This window comes from Giraffa tippelskirchi, chromosome 13 (assembly GCF_054371585.1).
Source record: "Giraffa tippelskirchi isolate mGirTip1 chromosome 13, T2T-mGirTip1v1.2.pri, whole genome shotgun sequence".
NCBI lineage: Eukaryota > Metazoa > Chordata > Mammalia > Artiodactyla > Giraffidae > Giraffa > Giraffa tippelskirchi.
Window position 1 is genome coordinate 86,711,874 of NC_137287.1, and position 24,543 is coordinate 86,736,416.

The following is a 24,543-nucleotide window of genomic DNA, read 5'->3' on the forward strand; positions in this document are numbered from 1 at the left end:
ATAAGTCTATTCGCTATGTCTACTTCTCCATTGTTGCCCTGTAAATAAATTCTTCAGTACCGTTTTTCCAGATTTTGTATGTATGTGCTAGAATATGGTATTTATCTTTCTCTTTCTGACTCACTTCACTCTGTATAATAGGTTCTCGGTTCATCCACCTCATCAGAACTGGTTCAGATGTGTTCCTTTTTATGGCTGAATAATATTCCGTTGTGTGCATATACCACTACTTCCTTATCCATTCGTCTGTCGATGGACATCTAGGTTGCTTCCATGTTCTAGCTATCATAAACAGTGCTGCAGTGAACAATGGGATACATGTGTCTCTTTCAATTTTGGTTTCCTTAGGGTATAGGCCTAGGAGTGGGATTGCTGGGTAATATGGTGCTTTTATTCCTGGTTTTTTAAGGAATCTCCATACCGTCTTCCATAGTGGCTGTATCAATTTATATTCCCACCAACAGTGCAAGAGTGTTCCCTTTTCTCCAGACCCTTTCCAGCATTTATTCTTTTTAGACGTTTTGAGAGGGCCATTCTGATGGTGTGAGGTGATATCTCATTGTAGTTGTGATTTGCATTTCTCTAATAATGAGCAATGTTGAACATCTTTTCATGTTTGTTAGCCATCTGTATGTCTTCTTTGGAGAAATGAATGTTTAGGTCTTTTCCCCACTTTTTGACTGGGTTGTTTGTTCTTCTGGTATTGAGTTGTTTGAGCTGCTTGTATATTTTGGAAATTAATCCTTTATCAGTTGTTTCATTTGCTATTATTTTCTCCCATTATGAAGGTTATGTTTTCACCTTGCTTATAGTTTCCTTTGCTGTACAAAAGCTTTTAAGTTGAATCAGGTGCCACTTGTTTACTTTTGTTTTTATTTCCATTACTCTAGGATGGGGATCATAGAGGATCTTGTTTTGATTTATGTCATCGAGTGTTCTGCCTATGGTTTCCTCTAAGAGTTTTATAGTTTCTGGTCTTACATTTAGGTATTCAATCCATCTTGAGTTTATCTTTCTGTATGATATTAAGAAGTGTTCTAATTTCATTCTTTTACATGTCAGTTCAGTTCAGTTCAGTCGCTCAGTCATGTCTGACTCTTTGTGACCCCATGAATCACAGTACGCCAGGCCTTCCTGTCCATCACCAACTCCTGGAATCCACCAAAACCCACGTCCATCGAGTCGATGATACTATCCAGCTATCTCATCCTCTGTTGTCCCCTTCTCCTCCTGCCCTCAATCTTTCCCAGCATCAGGGTTTTTTCTAATGAGTCAGCTCTTCGCATCAGGTGGCCAAAGTACTGGAGCTGCAGCTTCAACACCAGTTCTTGCAATGAACACCCAGGACTGATGTCCTTTAGGATGGATTTTTACATGTAGCTGTCCGATTTTCCCAGCACCATTTATTGAAGAGGCTGTCTTTGCCCCATTGTATATTCTTGCCTCCTTTGTCAAAAATAAGGTACCCATAGGTACATGGGTTTACTTCTGGACTTTCTATATTCTTTCATTGGTCTATATTTCTGTTTTTGTGCCAGAACCATACTGTCTGGATGACTGTAGCTTTGTAGTATAAGCTGAAATCAGGAAGCTGGATTCCTCCAACTCCATTCTACTTTCTCACTGCTTTGGGTATTTGGGTCTTTTGTGTTTCCATATGAATTGTGAAATTTTTTGCTCTAGTTCTGTGAAAAATGCCATTGGTAATTTGTTAAGGATTACAATAAATCTGTAGATTGCATTTGGTAGTATAGTCATTTTCACAATATTGATTCTTCCTACCCAGGAACATGGAACACCTCTCCATCTGTTTATGTCATCTTTGATTTCTTTCATTAGTGTCTTATAATTTTCTGTGTACAGTTCTTTGATCTTCTTAGGCAAGTTTATTCCTAGATAACTAATTCTTTTTGTTGCAATGGTGAATAGAATTGATTCCTTAATTGCTCTTTCTGAGTTTTCATTGTTAGTATATAGAAATGCAAGTGATTTCTGTGTATTGATTTTGTATCCTGCAACTTTGCTACATTCACTCATCAGCTCTAGTGATTTTATGATACTATCTTTTGGGTTTTCTATGTACAGTATCATGTCATCTGCAAACAGTGAGAGTTTTACTTCTTTTGCTATCTGGATTCGTTTTATTTCTTTTTCTTCTCTGATTGCTGTAGGTAGGACTTCCAGAGCTATGCTGAATAATAGTGGAGAAAGTGGACACCCTTGTCTTGGAGATCTTAGGATCAGGGGATCTTAGGGAGAATGCTTTCAGTTTTTCACCATTGAGAGTAATGTTTTCTGTAGGCTTATCATATATGGCCTTTACTATGTTGAGGTAGGTTCCTTCTGTGCCCATTTTTTGAAGAGTTAATCATAATTAGGTGCTGAATTTTGTCAAAGGCTTTTTCTGCATCTATTGAGATGATCATATGTTTTTCATTTTTCAATTTGTTAATATGGTGTATCACATTGATTGATCTCTATATATTGAAGAATCCTTCCATCCCTGGAATAAATCCAACTTGATCATGGTGTATGAGCTTTTTGATGCGTTGCTGAATTCTGTTTGCTAAAATTTTGTTGAGGATTTTTGCATCTATGTTCATCAGCAATATTGGCCTATAGTTTTCTTTTTTGTGTGTTTTCTTTGTCTGATTTTGGTATCAGGGTGATGGTGGCCTCATAGAATGAGTTTGGAAGCGTTCCTTTCTCTGCAATTTTTTGAAAGAGTTTTAGAAGGGTAGGCATTAGCTCTTCTCTAAATGTTTGATAGAATTCTCCTGTGAAGCCACCAGGTCCTGGGCTTTTGTGTTTTGGGAGATTTTTGATCACAGCTTCAATTTCAGTGCTTGTAACTGGGTTGTTTATAATTTCTATTTCTTCCTGGTTCAGTCTTGGAAGATTGAATTTTTCTAAGCATCTGTCTATTTCTTCCAGGTTATCTATTTTATTGCCATATAGTTGTCCATAATAGTCTCTTATAATCCTTTGTATTTCTGCATTGTCTGTTCTAACCTCTCCTTCTAATTTTGTTGATTTGATTCTTCTCTCTTTCTCCCTTGATGAGTCTGGCTAAGGGTTTGTCAATTTTGTTTATCTTCCCGAAGAACCAGCTTTTAGTCTTATTAATCTTTACTATTGTTTCTTTCATTTTTTTTCATTTATTTCTGCTCGGATCTTTATGATTTCTTTCCTTCTCTAATTTTGGGCTTTTTTCCTCTTCTTTTTCTAATTGCTTTAGGTGTAAAGTTAGATTGTCTATTCGATGTTTTTCTTGTTTCTTGAGGTAGGATTGTATTGCTATAAACTTCCCTCTTAGAACTGCTTTTGTTGCATCCCATAGGTTTTGAGTTGTCATGTTTTCATTGTCATTTGTTTCTGGAAATTTTTTGATTTCCCTTTAGATTTCTTCAGTAACCTGTTGGTTATTTAGAGACGTGTTGTTTAATCTCCATGTGTTTGTGTTTCTTGCAGTTTTTTTCTTGTAATTGATATCTAGTCTCATAGCATTGTGGTTAGAAGAGATGCTTGATACAATTTCAGTTTTCTTAAATTTACTGAGACGTGATTTGTGACCCAAGATATGGTCTATCCTGGAGAATGTTCATGTGTACTTGAGAAGAAGGTGTATTCTTCTGCATTTGGATAGAATGTCCTGAAGATATCAATGAGATCCATTGATCCATTGAGAAATTTGGATCCATTGAGATCCATTCCATCTAATGTATCATTTAAGACTTGTGTTTCCTTATTAATTTTCTGTTTTGATGATCTGTCCATTGGTGTCAGTGGGGTGTTAAAATCTCCTACTATTACTGTGTTACTGTCGATTTCTCCTTTTATGTTTGTTAGTGTTTGTCTTATGTACTGAAGTGCTCCCATGTTGGGTGCATGCTGCTGCTGCTGCTAAGTCGCTTCAGTTGTGTCCGACTCTGTGCGACCCCATAGATGGCAGCCCACCAGGTTCCACCATCCCTGGGATTCTCCAGGCAAGAATACTGGAGTGGGTTGCCATTTCCTTCTCCAGTGCATGAATGGGAAAAGTGAAAGTGAAGTCTCTCAGTCGTGTCCGACTCTTAGCGACCCCATGGACTGCAGCCTACCAGGCTCCTCCATCCATGGGATTTTCCAGGCAAGAGCACTGGAGTGGGGTGCCATTGCCTTCTCCATGTTGGGTGCATAGATATTTACAGTTGTTATGTCTTCCTCTTGGATTGATCCCTTAATCGTTATGTAGAGTCCTTCATTATCTCTTGTAATCTTCTTTATTTTCAGGTCTATTTTGTCTGATATGAGGATTGCTACTCCAGTTTTCTTTTGTTTCCCATTTTCATGGAATATATTTTTCCATCCTCTCACTTTCAGTCTATATGTGTCTTGAGGTCTGAAGTGGGTTTCTAGTAGACAGCATATATATGGGTCTTATTTTTATCCCTTCAGCCAATCTGTATCTTTCAGTTGGAGCATTTAATCCATCTACATTTAAAGTAATTATTGATATATATGTTACTGTTGGCATTTACTAAGTGTTTGGGATTGATTTTGTAGATCTGTTTTCTTGTGTTATATTTATTGACTAAATAAGTCCATTTAACATTTGTTGTAAAGCTGGTTTGGTGGTACTGAATTCTCTTAAATTTTCCTTGTCTGAAAATCTTTTGATTTCTCCATCAATTTTGAATGAGATCCCTGCTGGGTACAATAATCTTGGTTGTAGATTTTTCCCTTTCAGTACTTTAAGTATATCCTGCCATTCCTTTCTGGCCTGCAAAGATTCTGCTGAAATATAAGCTGTTAAGCATACGGGGTTTCCATTGTATGTTACTTGTTGCTTCTCCCTTGATCCTTTTAATATTCTTTCTTTGTGTTTAGTGTTTGTTAGTTTTATTAGTATGTGTCTTGGCGTGTTTACCCTTGGGTTTGTCCTGTATGGGACTCTTTGTGCCTCTTGGACTTGATTGGTTATTTCCTTTTCCATGTTGGGGAAACTTTCAACTATAATCTCTTCAAAAAATTTCTCATATCCTTTCTTTTTCTCTTCTTCTTCTGGGACCCCTATAATTTGAATGTTGGTGCGTTTGATATGGTCCCAGAAGTCTCTGAGACTGTCCTCAGCTCCTTTCATTCTTTTTACTTTGTTCTGCTCTTCAAAAGTTACTTCCACCATTTTATCTTCCAGCTCACTGATTTGTTTTTCTGCTTCATATATTCTGTTATTGATTCTTACTAGAATATTTTTAATTTCAGTAATTGTGTTGTTTGTCTCTGTATGCTTATTCTTTAGTTCTTCTAGGTCTTTATTAATTGATTCTTGCATTTTCTCCATTTTGTTTTCAAGGTTTTTGATCATCTTTACTATCATTATTCTGAATTCTTTTTCAGGTAATTTTACTATTTCCTCTTGATTTTTTTTTTTTTTTTTTGACTTCGGTGTTTCTAGTTTATTTCATCATTTGTGCAGCAATTCTCTGCCTTTTCATTTTTTTTAAGGTATTGTGTTTGAGGTCTCCTTTTCCCAGGCTTCAAGGAAAGTTGAAATCTTTCCTTGAAGAAGGTTGAATTCTTTCTTCCTTTTGGTTTATGCCCTCCTAAGATTGGTCCAGTGGTTTGTGTGAGTTTCATATAGGGTGAGATTTGTGCTGAATTTTTGTTTGTTTGTTTGCTTTTCCTCTGATGGGCAAGGCTGAGTGAAGTGGTACTCCTGTCTGCTGATGACTGGGTTTGTTTTTGCTTTGTTTGTTGTTTAGATGAGGCATCCTGCCCAGGGTGCTACTGGTGGCTGGGTGATGCCAGGTCTTGTATTCAAGTGGTTTCCTTTTTGTGAGTTCTCACTATTTGATACTCCCTAGGGTTAGTTCTCTGGTAGTCTAGGGTCATGGAGTCAGTGCTCCCATTCCCAAGGCTCAGAGTTTGATCTCTGGCCAGGGATGAAGATTTCACAAGTGGTTTGTTATGGCATTAAGGGAGAGTAAAACAAATACCCAAAAATAAGAAACCAAAGATGAACCCCAGACAAATGGCAGTTACAAAATCAGGCAAATAATAATTAAAATAATGGAATATATACATATACATATATACCCATGAGCAAAGTGAAAACAGTCCAGCCAAAATAAAGTACAGTAGATTGATCTGGCAAACAAAGGAAATCAAAAATTGTATTTACCCATTAAGAACAAAGCTAACATAAGCACAAACTGGAAAACAAAACTAAAGCAAAGTGCCAAGTGGAGAATAAAGCAGTGAAAACAAAACTATCAAATATGTTGAGAAGAAAGGAAAGAAAGAAAAGAAAATATATGCAAAGTTAAACAGATATAGATGAAGATTTATATACATTAAAGATTAACTGTAAGGGGAAAAGAACAGTGGGAAAGGCAAACAAAGGAATAAATATAGAAAAAATAATAGGTTTTAAAAAATTAAAAATTAAAATTATAAAAAAGAGATAAGAGAAAAAAATGGAAGAAGAAAGAAAAAAGGGGAAAAAAAGGAAAACTCCACAGAACTGCAAAAACCTAATGCAGAGGCAGAGGTTTATAACAATAGAAGATGTGATTGAATATACATATATACATATACACTCAGAAGCAAAATCAAGACAGTCCAACAATAATTAAGTACAATAGATTGACTGGTGAACAGAGGAAACCAGACATTATATCTATCAGAACAAACTAATTAAAGCACAAACTGGAAAAGAAAACTAAAGCAAGGTACCAATTGGGGAGTAAAGCAATGAAAATAAAACTAACAAATGTGTTGAGAGGAAAAGAGAGAAAGAAAAGAAAGAAAGAATAGATATGCAAAGTTAAATAGAGGTAGAGAAAGAAGATTTTTATACATTAAAGATTAACTGCCAGGAGAAAAGAACAGTAGGAAAAGCAAACAAAGGAATAAATGTAGAAAAAATAATAATAGGTTTAAAAAATTAAATATTAAAATTAAAAAAAACCAGAAAACAAAATAAAAGAGGAAAACTCCACACAACTGCAAAAGCCCAATGTAGAGGCAGAGGTTTATGACAACAATAAAAAAATGTAACTGAGGGAAAAGAAAAAAAAAAGGTCAAAAGTTTAATTAAATTCTTAGTGCCAATAAAATTGACAGCTACAACAGAGGGGGCAAAAAAGGAAAAAAAAGAAAACCCAAAAGAATCTACAGAACAAGTAAAAAAATAAGAATAACAAATGTTTTTCTTGAGTCACTGCTGTCAGAGTCCTTTCCTGCGCTGGGAAGCACAGTCCACCTCACCTCCCTAGGATTCCCTTCAACACTGTACTGATCTCTGGACCTGCTGTGGGGGCTGCTCAGATTCTAATCTGGTCCTACTCCTGTGTGTTCTTGCCTCCAATGTCCACAGCTATCAGAGCTAGTGCGTTTTCTTTTGTGGGCTCTCAATGGCCTTTTATGTATTCCATAGACACAGAGTCTGCTTAGTTGATCATGGGGATATAATCTGCAGCTTGCACAGCCGGTGGGAAGGTTTTGAGTCTTCTTCCTTAGCCACACTGCCCCTGGGTTTCAGTTGTGGTTTTATTTCCACCTCTACATATGGGTCGTCCACCGGGGTTTAGCTCCTGAGGCTGCTCTGGAGGGCTTGGGTTTGTTCCTGTGAGGACCAGGTGTGGAGGTGGTGCGGCTGCTTGGGTCGCAGGGGTTCTGGCAGCACCAGGTACTCAGGGGAGTTCACCTCTAGGGTAGTAGAAAATAAAGAGCTCTAGAAGGATATGGCAACCAGTATTGGCCAATATGCTCCAGTAGTCTTCCCTGGAGAACCCCCTCTCTGACAAAGAAGCCTAGCAGGGCACAGTCCACAGGGTCACAAAGAGTCAGACAGGACTGAAGCGACTCTGTGTGCATAAATACAAACTTTTTTTTTTCCCCCACAGCTCTATCACAGTGAGGGTTGAGTGTGAAGGTGGTGCAGCTGCTTGATTTGCAGGGACCCCTGTGGTGCCAATTGTGCAGGGACACGGACTGACTCCGTGGCAGGAGTTATGGCCGTATCAGAGTTTTTTTTTCAAGTCTCCTGTAGCTGGCAATCAGAAGACCTCTTTGGCCAGTCTTGGTCCATAGCTCCGCCCATTCAAGCACTTAGAGGGCTCCTTTGCCTGGGGTCCTTCTTTGTTTTTCGGTGCATCAGGCTCTTAAAGGGGCACCCTGGGTCCTACTCAGTAGTTCAGCGCTCCAGGGATTTGATGAGCCAGCGTCTCTATTGTTCATCTGCTGATGCTGACTTGTGGGGGGAGAGAGGCTATGGTGATGGCTCTAATCCCTATGCATGACTCAGCAGTATCGCCTTACTTCATGGCTGCCTGGCTTTCCCCCACAGGCATTTCCCACCACAATCTCCTCCCTCACATCCCCTGGATCTGTCTCTCCACAGTCAACAGCAGCCCTCACACTGGGATTGCTCTACAATCCTTAAACTCCAGCTCCCAGCCACTGCCCAGTCCAGGAAACCCGCATTCCTGCCCAGGGTATGTATGGCTGTGGCAAGGACTGTCTGATTCTCATTCCATTTAGGCTGCCACAGACCAGCTGTTTCACTCTCAGCCTTAAATGTTTCTCCTCTGACTCAGACAACTGCCCTGCTGTGGGGAACAGACCTCTGCTTGAGTTCCCCCACCCACCAAGGGCAGGTCCAGTCCTACTAACATTCCTATTTTTCCTCCTAGTTCCTTTGTCCTACCGAGTTTTGCGTGGTTCTATATATTCTTTTCCACTGGTCAGGTACTCCTGTCTGCTCTCAGCTGGTGTTCTGCATGCACTTCTGTGTCTGAAGGTGTATTCCTGATGTATCCATGGAGAAAGATGTACTCCATGTCCACATATTCCTCTGCCATCTTGTTCTCCCATGGTCAGCATTTTGATGTGTTCTACATTCATTCATGGATTTACTCAAAAAACTTTATCGAATGCCTTTAATAAGGCAGTGTTTTGTCAATACATAAACCAGACAAGAATGAAATGAAAGTAAGAAGTGTCTTGAGGTGATAGTCTAGTGGAGGGTGAAGATGATTACTGAAATCATGAGTATTTAGCTGTTAGAAATGGATCATTGCCCTTTGGGAGATGACTGTTCACAGCACCTTGCATTTCTGACACCTGAGATGCAGAGGTACTGACAAACCTTCCTGCCACACTAATTCTTATTTGTACAGGGAACAGCCTTGCAACATAGAAACAGTGGCTCCCTCCAGAGAAATGAAGGGTGTGCTTACTGTCCAGCGATATGAAGAAAACATCTCCAACCAGAGAAATGGCAGGCATGCTGAGTGCTTAGTGCAGTTGTTCCAGGGCCCCTAGACTTAACCATTTCCTCCTATCCATTGCCTGTTTAGGTGCCACTTGGTCCCACCACTTCAATCTTTAGAAATATATAAAGAGTCAAGGATGAACCTTGCTGTGGTGAACACTTTCACAATATATATGTACACCAGATCATCACATGGTAACCTTTAAGACTACATAATGAGACATGTCAACTATGTCTCAGCAAAGCTGAAAAACAATACTCTTATGTTGGCTACGGCATTTGTTGTGGGTGATAAACATTCCATCTTTTACCAGCATCCATGAAACTGAAAGGTTGTTGCTGAACCACAAGAGAAACTGGGATTCTTGGCCTCCGGAGGAGAAGAATTCAATCCGGGGCCAGAGACGAGGCTTGATGGCTTGATGTGTAATAGAGTTTTATTAAAGTATAAAAGGGATAGAAAAAGCTTCTGAAATAGACATCAGAAGGGGGCAGAAAGAGTACCCCCCTCGTTAGTGTTAGCAATGGAGTTATATACTTTTAATTAGTTATTACAGTGAATCAAAAGAATGTCTGGAGGTTGTAAGGATCTTACTAGACCCATTCCCATAATTTACATTTTAAGATAAAAGGATTAGCCAGAAGATTTTCAGGAAGGAGAAACTGTCCTCAAGCAGGATACATTGTTGTTGTATAATCCCCAGTACAGTTTAAACTGAGTGGTGTAATTGACTAAGACTAAGGAATGTAGACAAAAAAAAAAAAAAAAGTTTGTCCTTTCCTCCTCCTTGAAAATTCCAGACCCTTCTCTCCTTGGGGACCTCTGGACTTCTTATCAACCCACCCAGGAATTGATTCTCTCAAAACCAGGGCAAGGTGATTTGAAGGCCTGCAAGTCAGGTTAAAATCTTCTGTTCTTCACAACTTCTAACAGTGATATGGAGAAAAAGAAAGCAGGGAGGGGAATGGGTCATGCTGGGAGGTGGAAGAGTTGGGTGTTCTTACAAGACAGTTAGAAGAGATGTCACTGAGATGGATGCACTTGAGAAAAAATGAAGGCAAACACTGGACACATGAGGCACAGAGTAGAAAACCTAAATCCAGGGAGAGTGCTCCTGTCACATTTAAAGGCAAGCAAGTTGGCTTATGTGGGTGGAGTTTAGTGCGGGAGGGAAGGGTTTAGTGCTAAGGCAAGATTGTGCCTTAGCAATCTCTTAATCATGTGAATATTCAATGACTGCTTTTCTTGCTTACATAAGTTCCTAAGAGTGAAGCTTTGGAGGTCACCAAATTTGCTATAGAGGTTGGATTTCACCATACTGACTGTGCTCATTTGTACCAAAATGAAGAGCAGGTTGGCCAGGCCATTCGAAGCAAGATTGCCGATGGCACTGTGAAGAGAGAAGACATATTCTACACTTCAAGGGTGCTGTGTGTGTTGTGTGTGTGCACGTGTGTGCAAGTGACTGGAGGCCGATGACAATTAGGTAATAGAATGAGTAATTTGGTGGACGGTGCTTATTGGTACCCCCTTTTTCCACACATATTAAATATAGTATCTTAAATCTAGTATCCTCCTCCTCTCACTGTGCCCCTCAAAGAGAGTACTGTAACTTTCTCATCACTGGTGTGTTCAAATTTTAATTTGAACCTAGAGCAGAGCCGTGTGATTTATTATGGGCTAATGAATCAGGGCTTCCCTGGTGGCTCAGATGGTTAAGGATCTGTCTGAAATGTGGGGGACATGAGTTCAATCCCTGGGTCAGGAAGATCCACTGGAGAGGGAAATGGCTACCCATTCACGTGTTGTTGCCAGGAATCTGATGGACAAACAAGCCTCATGGGCTATAGTCCAGGGGTTGCAAATAGTTGAACACAATTGAGTGTCTAAAACTATACTATATTTACTTAATGAATCAGACAACCTGGGAGCAGATTATAGTGCTTTTTTTTTTTTTTTTATCATCTGGGAGACTTCTCGAATTTCTTCACAATCTGAATCTCAGTTCTCAGCTCCAAGAGTAAGAGATCATTTGAGAGGCACTTTGTGCATTACACAAAATCTAACCAAAGTGTCCTGAATTATGTTCTGCTCACGTTAATGTGTTCAAAGCACTTTTCCCTACAGTTATGTAAACAAGATAGTAATTAATTTTGAGAAGATGGATTGTTTGATCAAATTAGACTAAGTTTGTGTTTTACACTCTATCAAGCATAGTTAGGTTGATGAGCATGGCAATTATTTGATAAAGTTATTTATATCTTGATTCATTTCATTCCATTGTGAAAGATGTACTGATGACAAAGTCAATCATATAATGAAATTTACATGGATAGGTTAGATAAAGAATGGAACACAGGAAGAAATGAAATGGTTTTCCCCATGGTCATCTCTTTCTAGTGAATAATAACGTCTAATTATTAAGTGAAAGAAGGCAAACACAATTACATACAGCAATCATTTCCCACAGCTTCCTTTGTTTAATCTCTGCAGGTTTGGTCCACTTTCCTTCGACCAGAGTTGGTCCGACCAGCCTTGGAAAAGTCACTGAAAGATCTTCAACTGGAATATGTCGATCACTATATTATTCATCATCCAGTGGCTCTGGTGGTAGGTGATTTGTGTGATCACCTCTGTTTTATTTCTTGGGTCAGAATGTCTATAACTTTCATGGGTGGTTGACAAGATTTTTCTTAGTAGGTTTCAAGGAATGATTACACTAGAGTGGAATCTCCTAGATAATCATTTGTGATCATCATTTTGGGGAGGTTCTTTGAATCTCTTACCTGCCTCCAGAGAAACGAGTTAAATAATCTGAATCTCTTGGCCTCAAAATCTTGAGGAAGTAGAAATAGGCAAGTTCTGTGCACGGCGCTGATTAGGACTCGGAGTCTGGGGGTATCACTACAGAGTTTGGTGCAGAGTGCTGAGCGCTGACACGGCCTCACACCTGAACAGGATGAGGTCTTCTCATCTCTCACTCTTTCATGTTTCATGGATTTGGTGGTGTCCTTCTGTGTGGGTCTAAACCGCACAGTCTTCTCAGGACTCGGGAGACCTTGCCTCCGCTGTCGCCTGTGTTCGTGGTGATGTTTGCAGACTGCACTTAGCCATTAAGAGCTGTATATGTGGAGGAGAATTTTCCAGTTGTTTCAGCGGTTAGGACTGTGTGCTTTCATTGCTGAGTCAGGGTGTTTTGAGGGAGTGGGTTTAATTCCTATTCAGGGAACTAAGATACAGCAAACACATGGAACAGCCAAAGCAAAGTAACAAGAACAAAGTCTATTCTGCAGATCTCTTTTGTTTTATTATGCAGAACTCTTTTGTTTTACGGAGAAGGCAATGGCACCCAACTCCAGTACTCTTGCCTGGAAAATCCCATGGACGGAGGAGCCTGGTAGGCTACAGTCCATGGGGTCACTAAGAGTCGGACACAACTGAGCGACTTCATTTTCACTTTTCCGTTTCATGCTCTGGAGAAGGAAATAGCAATCCACTCCAGTATTCTTGCCTGGAGAATCCCAGGGACGGCGGAGCCTGGTGGGCTGCAGTCTATGGGGTCGCACAGAGACGGACACGACTGAAGCGACTTAGCAGCAGCAGCAGCTGCTTTTGTTTTAGAATACAGAATTCTACTCAAGCCATCCTTTGCCAAAGAATTTATTGGACTATGTAGATGGCAATTCCCATCAATATAGATATAAGGATTCCTTATACTTGACAGAAATGTCTCCAGTTTTCTCTTTCTTGTAATGACATCACTCTTGGTTTGCTTGATGTTTTTCTCAGTATTTTCCATTGCTGGCAGATTGACCTTGATCACTGCAAGCCTCATCAGTCCAGAATATTTGAGGGTATGTTTGCATCTTCCACATAACTTATCACCCTAAGGAGAACCGTGCTGGTTCATGTGTATGCCCTGAAGCTATCTGATGTTCAGAGTGAAAAGGAATTCTGATATTTAGTCCTGGTCAAGATTGCATTTTGTTAGAGGAAAGTATAAGGGGCAGAAAAATTTCACTTAAGGCACTGACAGTTCCCAGGAAAATGTAGGAAAATAATATCTATCAAAACATAGAGTAAATATAAGAGATTAGTGGAAACTTGCCTTTTAAAAACATTGCTGATAACTCCATTTGCAAATCACTTTGCAAATCTTAGTATTCGGAATGTTGTAAACATACCTCATGGTGGTTTAGCATCCTATTCCCAGATGTGCATGGCAGGCTGGCTAAGTGTTCAGCTCAGTCGCTTAGTCGTGTCCGACTCTTTGCGACCCCATGGATTGCAGCATGCCAGGCCTCCCTGTCCATCACCAATTCCCGAAGTTTAACCAAACTCATGTCCATTGAGTTGCTGATGCCATCCAACCATCTCATCCTTTGTCACACCCTTCTCCTCCTGCCTTCAATGTTTCCCAGCATCAGGGTCTTTTCAAATGAGTCATCTCTTCCCATCAGGTGGCCAAAGTATTGGAGTTTCAGCTTCAACATCAGTTCTTCCAATGAATACTCAGGACTGATCTCCTTTAGGATGGACTAGTTGGATCTCTTTGCAGTCCAAGGGACTCTCAAGAGTCTTCTCCAACACCACAGCTCAAAAGCATCAATTCTTCGGCGCTCAGCTTTCTTTATAATCAAACTCTCACATCCATACACGACTAATGGAAAAACCATAGCCTTGACTAGACAGACCTTTTTGGCAAAGTAATGTCTCTGCTTTTTAACATGCTCTCTGGGCTGCTCAAAACTTTCCTGCCAAAGAGTAAGCGTCCTTTAATTTCATGGCTGCAATCACCATCTGCAGTGATTTTGGAGTCCCCAAAATAGTCTGACACTGTTTCCCCATCTATTTGCCATGACATGATGGGACCGAATGACATAATCTTAGTTTTCTGAATGTTGAGCTTTAAGCCAACTTTTTCACTCTCCTCTTTCACTTTCATCAAGAGGCGCTTTAGTTCTTCTTCACTTTCTGCTATAAGGGTGGTGTCATCCGCATGTCTGAGGTTATTGATATTTCTCCCAACAATCTTGATTCCACCTTCTGCTTCATCCAGCCCAGCATTTTGTGTGATGTAGGACACGACTGAGAGACTGAACTGAACTGAACTGAACTGAACTGAACTCGGCATATAAGTTAAATGAGCAGGGTGGCAATATACAGCCTTGACATATTCCTTTCCCAATTTGGACCCAGTCTGTTGTTCCATGTCCAGTTCTAACTGTTGTTTCCTGACCTGCATACAGATTTCTCAAGAGGCAGGTTAGGTGGTCTGGTATTCCCATCTCTTTCAGAATTTTCCACAGTTTATTGTGATTCACACTGTCAAAGGCATTGGCATAGTCAATAAAGCAGAAATAGAAGTTTTCCTGGAACTCTCTTGTTTTTTCAGTGATCCAGCAGATGTTGCCAATTTGATCTCTGGTTCCTCTGCCTTTTCTAAATCCAGCTTGAACATCTGGAAGTTCACAGTTCATATATTGCTGAAGCCTGGATTGGAGAATTTTGAGCATTACTTTGCTAGCGTGTGAGATGAGTGCAGTTGTGCGGTAGTTAGAGCATTCTTTGGCATTGTCTTTCTTTGGGATTGGAATGACAACTGACATTTTCCAGCCCCATGACCACTGCTGAGTTTTCCAAGTTAGCTGGCATATTGAGTGCAGCATTTTCACAGCATCATCTTTTAGGATTTGAAATAGCTCAACTGGAATTCCATCACCATACTAGCTTTGTTTGCAGTGATGCTTCCTAAGACCCACTTGACTTCACATTCCAGGATGTCTGGCTGTAGGTGAGTGATCACACCATCAAGATTATCTGGCTCGTGAAGATCTTTTTTTGTACAGTTCTTCTGTGTATTCTTGCCACTTCTTCTTAACATCTTCTGCTTCTGTTAGGTCCGTACCATTTATGTCCTTTATTGAGCCCATTTTTGCATGAAATGTTTCCTTGGTATCTCTGATTTTCTTGAAGAGGTTTCTAGTTTTTCCCATTCTATGGTTTTCCTCTATTTCTTTGCATTGATCACTGAGGAAAGCTTTCTTATCTCTCCTTGCTTTTTTTTTGGAACTCTGCATTCAAATGGGTATATCTTTCCTTTTCTCCTGTGTTTTTCCCTTCTCTTCTTTTCACAGCTATTTGTAAAGCCTCCTCAGACAGACATTTTGGTTTTTTGCATTTCTTTTTCTTGGGGATTTTCTTGCTCCCTGTTTCCTGTACAATGTCACGAACCTCCGTCAATAGATCATTAGGCACTCTGTCTATCAGATCTAGTCCCTTAAATCTATTTCTCACTTCCACTGTATAATCATAAGGGATTTGATTTAGGTCATATCTGAATGGTCCAGTGGTTTTCCCTACTTTCTTCAATTTAAGTCTGAATTTAGCAAGAAGCAGTTCATAATCTGAACCGCAGTCAGCTCCCAGTCTTGTTTTTGGTAACTGTGTAGAGCTTCTCCACCTTTGGCTGCAAAGAATATAATCAATCTGATTTAAGTGTTGACCATCTGGTTATGTCCATGTGTAGAGTCTTCTCTTGTGTTGTTGGAAGAGGGTGTTTGCTATGACCAGTGCGTTCTCTTGGCAAAACTCTATTAGCCTTTGCCCTGCTTCATTCTGTACTCCAAGGCCAAAGTTGCCTGTTACTCCAGGTGTTTCTTGACTTCCTACGTTTGCATTCCAGTCACCTATAATGAAAAGGACATCTTTTTTGGGTGTTAGTTCTAAAAGATCTTGTAGGTCTTCATAGAACCATTCAACTTCAGCTTCTTCAGTGTTACTGGTTGCGGCATAGTCTTGGATTACTGTCATATTGAATGGTTTGCCTTGGAAACGAACAGAGATCATTCTGTCGTTTTTTGAGATTGCATGCAAGAACAGAATTTTGGACTCTTTTGTTGACTATGATGGATACTCCATTTCTTCTAAGGGATTCCTGCCCACGGTAGTAGATATAATGGTCATCTGAGTTAAATTCTGCCATTCCAGTCCATTTTAGGTCACTGATTCCTAGAATTCGACATTCACTCTCACAATCTCCTGTTTGACCACTTCCAATTTGCCTTGATTCATGGACCTAACATTCCAGGTTCCTATGCAATATTGCTCTCTACAGGATCGGACCTTGATTCTATCACCAGTCATCCACAACTGTGTGTTGTTTCACTTTGGCTCTGTCCCTTCATTCTTTCTGGAATTATTTCTCCACTAATTTCCAGTAGCATATTGGGCACCTCCCAACCTGGGGAGTTCATCTTTCAGTGTCCTATCTTTTTGTCTTTTCATACTTTTCATAGGGTTCTCAAGGCAAGAATACTGAAGTGGTTTGCCATATCCTTCTCCAGTGGACCACATTTTGTCAGAATTCTCCACCATCACCCATCTGACTTGGGTGGCCCTACACAGCATGGCTTAGTTTCATTGAGTTAAACAAGGCTGTGGTCCATGTGATCAGATTGGCTCGTTGTCTGTGATTGTGGTTTCAATCTGTCTGCCCTCTGATGCCTTCTCTCAGTGCCCTCTCTCTGGCTAAGTGTGAAGAAATTATTTGGTAACATCTCTAAAATGACTGCTTCTATTCCAGCCAGGGGAGGCACTTTTACCAACAGATGAAAATGGAAAAATAATATATGACTCAGTGGATCTCTGTCACACATGGGAGGTGAGTCCAGGGAAGGAGCCAGGAGAAGAGGAGAGCCTCCTTCCTTTCTGCCGCCTGTGAGAATGGGCTGTGGACCATCAGACTCAGCAGTTCATGAACCTAAGGGCTGTGATGCTGGGGTTGTTGGGAGGGAACAATTGCTGAAATGTTGACAGAGAAGAACAGTGGAGGAGAATTTGGAAATGTGAAGACAGGCATCTATTTCCTTCCACATGATGTATCTTCTCTGGGGTTTTTCTATGGAGGAGATTGTAATTCTTCTTGTGTCTTGAACTTCTTCCACTTTTTTTCTTCCTTATAACCAATGCTAATTCTTGACAAGAGACACTTTTAACAATTTTTTTGTTTTTTTTGCAGCCATTAATCTTGTTCTATTGCCCATTCCAAGTGACTCTTCATGACTGCTCACCACTCCTCCCTCCCAGGCCCTGGAGAAGTGCAAAGACACAGGATTGACCAAGTCCATCGGAGTGTCCAACTTCAACCACAAGCAGCTGGAGAAGATCCTGAACAAACCGGATCTCAAGTACAAGCCTGTCTGCAACCAGGTGAGCAGCTCGGCTCCTCTCCCTCCTGCTCTTCAGAACCTCCTTCTTGCACTGGAGGTTGATGTCTGTCTGTCTTTCTCTTCTGTTCATCCGACCTTTGGGGACAGAAGGTTCTAGGATGCAGAGCCTCTGTCTGGACAGTGTGAATAGAATCTATAACATTATCTTTGATAAGATCTGGTGAAAAACGTGGGGATGGCTTCCTGCTAAATTGTGATGAGGCCTGAGGGAAGGTAATGGAGGTGAAGAGGGTTTGACTAGTCCCCCAGAACTCAGAGGAAGGTGGTGTTCCTCTGAGCTCAAAGCATGACCAGAAATCAGCGTGAAAGTGCTCAGATGAAACTGTGTACAGGAAGGAAGACCATGAAAACACAGAATGGGAAGTAAATAAAGAGAAAAACCAGGTGAGGCAGGTGTTAAGGGTTTGTGTGGAGTTTGGATGCCTGAATCCTTAGTCTTGGTGTCCCAGTTTCAACAGGGAGCACAGTACAGAGAAATGTGCTGGAGACTATGAAAATCACCCAGGTTAGGGGATGAAGTTAAATACTTATGGGGATCCTGACAGTTGATGGAAGAATTACTCAGGAATTAGAGCAGACCTTGTGATTTACTCAGTCTTATTCTGGTTTCCACATCTATTTCTAGGATAAAATTGTTAAACACATTTTTCTGTGTCTTTCTGTGCTCTTACTTATTTTGGTTCTATTTTTACTTTGTGAGAAATCTTTTCATGAAATCTATCCTTTTACCAAATTTCTAACTATACAATACAATAATGTTGTTAACTCTAGGGACAATGGTGTACAGCAAATCTAGAGTTTATTCATCTTGTATAATTGAGATTTATTAGAATTAGCAATTCCTGGTTTTTCCCGCCTCCCAACCCCTGGTGACAAGCACTCTACCATTTAATTCTGAGTTTGACCCCTCTCCATATATATTATAACTTATATATGATATATATGTCATGTAGTATATATCCTTCTGCAATGGTCTTATTTCATATGTACCAAAGTCTTTAAGGTACAAGTTTCAATTAAGGAAAAAGAATCTTCTATAATTCAAGAAATACACATTTATATCAATTATATATATGTATATATATATAATCTTATCAATTACAAAAGTTAGGAAATTAATGTGATCTTGGCATTAGTTTTGTTTTGCTTCTTTGTTCTTATGTGAAAAATTTCAGGTATTAGGAAAGTTATTAGTGTGACAGGGAATATATATATGTGTATATACATACATTACACACATATATATATATATGTATATTATTTTGCTGATCTGGGTCTGATTGTGGTTCCTTTGTCACTCTGAATCATCTTTAACAAGCCTTTTTAACTTTGAATGGTCACTCAATCATTATGTTACCAAGACATCCAGGCAAGTTTTGACAAACACAATGTATTTATCATTGTTATTTTGTGATGCTAATTAACTTGTTTCTGTAATCCTAGATTATGTATATTAATAGTTAAATCTGAATGCCTTAGTATATTAAGGTTAAATATTTTGACAAGAAAATGTCAGTTTCATGCTTTGTCCCTTAAATGAACCCTGGCTGGAAGTGCATAGTGACAAGTTGTCCCACTGTGTGTGACAGAACATTTTTTCTCCTGGTAAAGCTATCAATAGCTAGATCTTTTATTTGGAGATGTGTATTTTCCCTGTTGAAATTACCTAGTCATCTGTTGGACGATAACCATCATCAGGGGAAGTTTGATTTCCCCCAAGTTTTCATGTAATGGTTGAGAATCCATTGATGACTTTGACCTGAATTAATTCATTGGGATATTTTTCATTATTTTCCATTTTAAATGCACTTTTTATTCATCTGACCTGACATTTTATTGTAAAAATAAAATTCCCTCATTAATTCAGGATAACATGTACCTATTCATTGGTAGCTCAGCTGGTAAAGAATCAGCTGCAATGCAGTAGACCACAGTTCGATTCCTGGGTCTTGAAGTTGCCCTAGAGAAGGGATAAGCTACTCACTCCAGTATTTTTGGATTTCCCTGGTGGATCAGATGGTAAAGAATCTGCCTTTAATGAGGGAGACCTGGGTTTGATCCCTGGGTTGGGAAGATCCCCTGGAGGAGGGCATGCAACCCACTCCAGTATTCTTGCCTGAAGAAGTCCATGGACAGAGGAGCCTGGTGTGCTACAGTCCATGGGGTTGCAAAGAGTTGGACATGACTGAACGACTAAGCACGACATTCGTATAAGACAGCATAAAAATCTTCATTCCTTCCAATTAATTGTCAGTTTCTGGAAAAGGGTTTTTTGTAATAGTCACTGTCTGTGGCGGGAAATGTTTTTTGCTCTTTTTTCCTCTTTGGGATTTCTATTGCCTCTGTGTGCTACATTTGCTTTCATTCATAACTCCCTTTGGTTCTCAAATCTACTCAAATGTCACCAGTGGGAACCCATCAAACTGGTTCTTTTGACCTTCAGACATTTCTTCATAAGACTTTGTGTAATTTCTTTCTTTCTGGCATAGTTTGATATCCAAGGATTAGAAAGCTCTTTGCCTGTCCCAGATGTGGAATTAGGCATGCGTGTTGGGGTGCTCAGTGGTGCTCAGAAACCAAGATCTAGTCCATAGAATTACTTGTTCTCAGTAATGTCATTATTTTTTACCTTCTCAGAGAACAGAGATATAAATTTCTTTTTAAAATATTTCTCTCCTTTGGTGTTTCAAGTCATAAGGTGATGTGACACAATTTTTTCTTTAGCATATATAATTTTTACTTTTAAGCTTTCTCTGGCATATTACCTTTCCGTATAATCTAACACTCTTCTATACTGACATTCTATAGGTGGAATGTCACCTTTATCTCAATCAGAGCAAGCTGCTGGAGTTCTGCAAGTCACATGATATTGTCCTCGTTGCCTATGGTGCTCTGGGATCCCAGCGATCATTACAATGGTAATGAACATTATTGATGGCAGCAAGGAGTTTATGTAAAACTCTATTTTGATGAAAATGTTATCATACCGCACTCAGTGCTTTGAAGATAACACTCAAGAAGCAGAGGGGAGAGAAGACAGATGGGAGAAATTCTCTTTTGTCTCTGCATCATCCAGCCAGTTTTCTTACATTTCATGTGTCTTGTATATAGATTTTAACACAAGTGTCTGCTTTAAAATCTCTATATATTCCCCCATTTGAAAACTAAGACATCGGGTTTATCATAATTTACTTATTTATGGACTGATGAACACATTACTACTAATAGACTTTCCAAGCTTCCTTCACTTTATGTCTAAAATCAGGACAGCATTAGTTGCTCAGTCGTGTCAGCTCTTTGCAACCCCATGGACTCTATCTAGCCCACCAGGCTCCTCTGTCCATGGAATTCTCCAGGCAAGAATACTGGAGTGGGTAGCCATTACCTTCTCCATGGGATCTTCCTGACTCAGGGATTAAACATGCATTTCAGGCGGACTCCTTACCATCTGTGCCATGAAGGAAGCTCCAAATCAGGATAATAATATGTAATTCCCAGGTGTATCATGATTGAAAAATAATTATAATTTGAACCACTTTGTAAACATTTGTAGAAGAATTGCACAATGTAAATAATGATGAAAAGCATGGCTTTCATTTTTAGACTACTCAACTTTTATCAACACCTGAGACAAGTGTAAGTTAAAGGCAAAAAATATTTTGCAATCTTTTCCATCATGTTCTCCTTTCAAGCCAGTGTCTTTACTTTTGAGCTCTGATTGGGGAAGAAAACAACCACAGAGAAGTAAAAAAGAAACAAAATCCATGCGTTCAGCAGTCCTCGTCTCAATTCAGTAATGAACCCAAATCACCTGTAGATCTTTGTAAATATAGAATGGGAGGTGACACAGTTGAGGTTCTGATTCAGTTTGTCTTCAGCTAAGCCATGGAATTTGTGTTTCTAACAAGATCCCAGGTGATGCAGATGCTGCTTGTCCATAGACCATAGTTTGAGAAGCACTAGTCTAAAGTAGAGATACTGGTCTGTTTGGGAAGCCTCTTCATAAACTGAGCACTCAGTCTTAGCTCCTCAGAACTTCTGAATTTCCTTCCAGGTTGGACCCAAACCTCCCCTATCTCTTAGAGGAACCGGTTCTCTCTGCCATTGCCCTAAAGCACAAGCAAACTCCAACTCTAGTTGCCCTTGCTACCAGATGCAACGTGGGGTTGTGGTTCTGGCCAAGAGTTACAACAAGAAGCGGATCAAAGAGAACATGCAGGTGATGATGAGTGGGGCTGTGGGTAGAGGGCTCCTAAGGAATATCCTTCATGAGGGTCATTCCTTATCCAGCTGGGACAGACACAATTTTCCTGTCCCCTCTTCTTGTCTGCATCCATCTGAAATGTCCTCCAGTCGGCAGGGTAAGGCCAGCTCCTTGGGGGCAGAGATTAATATGATTCTTCCTTCCTTTCAGGTGTTTGACTTTGACCTGACTCCAGAAGACATGAAAGCAATCAATGGTATCAATAGAAATATAAGATATTATGAATTTCTAATGTAAGTGACTGTTTCATATACACAGCTTTTCGTTTTGTTTTCTTTTGTAGCAGGCAGGTCGGCAGGGGAACTAAGCTTTTCCAAAGCTTAATTCTTGGAACAGAGTCTTGATTTCCAGTGTGTGAGTAAACCAGGGGCTTCCTGCCAACCTCAGACCAGAGGTTCCCTCCAGGACTCCGTCTCTGACCAACAGAATGTGATTGGGCCCAGGACTACCCAGAGTTGACATCGTGGTGAATTCACTACTTTGTGTCCCTAATCCCTGTGCCTGGTGTACCTCCTCTCAGGGCCGAGGGACCTAGTAGACACAGAGGGCACAGTGCCTGCAGTTCACTCTCCTTTTAGAAAGAGAAAGTGAAAGTGTTAGTTGCTTAGTCTTGTCTGACTCTTTGGGACTTCATGGCCTGTAGCCCACCAGGCTCCTTCTTTCAGGAACTGATGCAAATGTATCACCTTTAATTCTTTATAGAATTAGGAGGAAATGATACACAATGCCTGTGTAATAAGGAATCCATCCTGAATTACATGCATTCTTATCCTAACAAAATTTTAAATGTATTGTTGATACTATTTATCAAGGAGGGGCCCGTGAAAGCCAACATACTTCAGTGTGAGAAGTCACAGTGAGCCTGCCTCCACCACCTTCCCTAAGTGTCTGGTGGATTTTCTCCCTGATGGACTTTTCTTTACCAAGACACCATCTATTTCTTCCAAATTTATCTCCTTATTGACCTTTCCCCCATCACATTTCCTCATCCTTAAAATGTCACCAAATGAATTATAAGGAGATCATGAACTTAACTGATCCTCCAGAGAGTGACTGCTGTGTCCTTAGTAGGACACACCCAGGTAAGATCGTCTGGGTCTTCTGGTTGCTTGAGTTCAGACTTACCACAGTGTAGCCTTTGTCCATCAGGGGTCCATTCCCTGGGGAGCTCTTACCTCCCTGACTTTGACTTTGTCTCTAACATTGAATTCCAGTTGCCTAATTACTGCAGGAGGATGTCAGGATTGAAAAGACAGAATACTAATCAAACAGGGAGAAGTTGGAAGAGAGTTTTGAGAGAAGGGAACACAAATTAGTGATGAAATAAAATTTTAGTTTCAGATGAAAGATATCAAAACTCCTCTTGTTTGTAGTGCTCACAGGCTTCAGTCATGTCTGACTCTTTGTGACCTTATGGACTGTAGCCTGCCAGGGTCCCCTGTCCATGAGATTCTCTGTCCATGGAAGATTCTTTACCCACTGAGCTCCTTGGGAAGCCACCTTGTTTGTAAAGAAGATATATATATTTATATTTATATATACATATACATATTTATGGGCTTCCTAGGTGGTCGTAGTGCTAAAGAACCTGCCTGCCAATGCAGAAGACACAAGAGACACGAGTTTGATCCCTGGGTGGGAAGATACCCTGGAGCAGTACAGGCAACCCACTCCAGTATTCTTGCCGGGAGAATCTCATGGACAGAAAAGTCTGGTGGACTATAGTCCTTAGGGTCGCTAAGAGTTGGACACAACTGAGTGACTTAGTGTGTAATGTATATGTATATTATGAATCTGAAAAAAGACATGATGAAAAATGAGAAAAGATAGCAAGTTACTTTTCTGTTCTCAAAAACTGTTAAGTATATTCTGTGTTCTCCTTCATTATGCTGTGAATGCCTAGACTTAATCATCCTTGTAGGTTTATGTCGATAGCACAGCTCCTGGTACATGGAATGGCTCAAGATGCACTCTTTAATGAATTGAATTGAAAAGATCAAATTTAGAAAGAAAAATCAGACCATAAGGATGGAAAACAGCAGTAATATTAATTAATAAATAACGAGTGTAATCATATAATACAAATTAAGAAAGCAGTAATCACATTTTATAGGTATGATTATGTAGGTGTATGTGATATTTCTTCAGTTTAATGTAATTCCTTAATGGAAGCATGCTGAATTTTAGGATACACTCAATATTATTTTGAATGGATGTATGAGAAACAGCAATGAATTCCTTACCTGTGATCCTTCTCACCACATAGGGTCGAGAATGATATTGAAATATCCTCCACAGTTAGTCCTTAGGTCTTGCATCCTCTTATAAATTGTAACCTGAGTCAAACCACCTGTCACCGTGGAGTGAATATTACACGTGAATGTTGGGGCTTGACATGCAGGTGCCATGTGCACATGGAGCTGACACCTGCTTGTGCTTCTCGGGGGAGAAGATGGGATGTGCTTCTGGATTTCAAGTTTTAGCCCATCCTGACTGCATCACAGAGTAATGGTCTCTATGACAACATGACAGATTTAATAAATTATTCCTCCTCTTTCTCTTTCAGGTGGGCTGATCACCCAGAGTAGCCACATTCTGAAGAATATTGACTGTGAGCTGTCCACCATGCATTCTACCAGAACTTCTTTTTTAGGGTTCTGAAGAGCATTTCTGTACTTGGTGAAGGTGTTTAAAAGAAGCTTCTGACTTTTGAAAGCTGATTTATCTTTTAAAAACTTTTTATGAAATAATAAAGATTTAAAATATAGATACTAGTTTTCCTGATAAC

At 39.9% G+C, this 24,543-nt stretch overlaps 1 pseudogene; it reads left to right on the plus strand.

Annotated features, from left to right (window-relative positions):
• Positions 1-15: 15 nt before the first annotated feature.
• LOC145530967 (aldo-keto reductase family 1 member C3-like) lies at positions 16-24,364 on the plus strand (annotated as a pseudogene).
• Positions 24,365-24,543: the final 179 nt, after the last annotated feature.